This window comes from Bidens hawaiensis, unplaced genomic scaffold (assembly GCF_021521415.1).
Source record: "Bidens hawaiensis isolate Kalapana, Puna unplaced genomic scaffold, B.hawaiensis_p1.1 tig00047044_1, whole genome shotgun sequence".
NCBI lineage: Eukaryota > Viridiplantae > Streptophyta > Magnoliopsida > Asterales > Asteraceae > Bidens > Bidens hawaiensis.
The window spans coordinates 34,364-35,363 of NW_027498419.1; the positions used below are offsets into that span (position 1 = coordinate 34,364).

A 1,000-nucleotide genomic window follows, 5' to 3' on the forward strand; every position below is an offset into this window, starting at 1 on the left:
ACATGCATCAACTACTTATAAAGTATGCTTGATAGTTTGTACATATGAGCTACAGTGTTTCATGTGAGAGTAAGGAAACATGCCTTTTAAATATATATATATAATATCAGGTTTTTTTTCTTTTAATTTACTCTGTAATCTTGTATAATTAAAAGATATATAGGCTGCAAGCTACTTAAATCAAGGACTACCATTTTTCTTTAAAAAACTATTGATTTTAAATTACTACCTGTGTACTTTTAGTGCTACTATTGTGAGCTAAATCGCAATTTATAAAGCTGTTTTCGAGGGATTTTAAAGGATTTTGTGTTGATGTTGCAGCCAGGCAGAAAATAGAGTGTGATATAAAAAGATAACTGGAAATAATATGATTCCTTAGCCAATCCCGGAGTAGCTTTCTCGGTTCAGATTACTTAGTATTCACCGTACACACATGAATTAAACATTTCGCATTACAGATCGACTACTTTTTTTAATTTGATTTTAATTTGCAGTTTAGTTTTGTTGAACCTTGCAGGTTTGGTTGACATTTTAGATGGCGAATCAGAGTTTGAACTTTTACCAGTCGTTTGTAAAAGGTCGAATACCTTTTTGTTGGGTGTGCTGAATTTCTTTTCATACAAATCTTACATTTTACTTAGGTTTATTAATATGTTTATGTTTCTCTGTTTTTTTATGTGCAGAAAATCGGGTGAAGGTAGAAACTAGAAAGCACAGGTAGTTCAAAAGGGCCATTTCAATTGTGTTGGGTATGTCTTGCATTTTACTTAGGAACAATGTGTTTCAAGTTTAAGTTTTTATGACGTATTAAGCAAGTTTTTTTATCCATCCATGACATGTCTGCAAGATGTCTCAGGCTATTAAACTTGAAATTCAATCTTTTTTTCCCTTGGATCGTATTTGTAATCTCTTCTATTAAAATAAGTCATTAAAGAAGAATTACTATTATAAATAATGTTGTTTTCATGAATTAAAGAAATCATCATTTATAAACTGCATG

The 1,000-nt window shown here is 30.4% G+C and overlaps 1 long non-coding RNA gene across 1 annotated transcript; it reads left to right on the plus strand.

The window, feature by feature from the left end:
* The first annotated feature begins 332 nt into the window (after nucleotides 1-332).
* LOC143596836 (uncharacterized) lies at nucleotides 333-752 on the plus strand. Its single transcript, XR_013146789.1, has 2 exons — nucleotides 333-598; nucleotides 684-752. It is a non-coding gene; the product is annotated as an uncharacterized LOC143596836 (long non-coding RNA).
* Nucleotides 753-1,000: the final 248 nt, after the last annotated feature.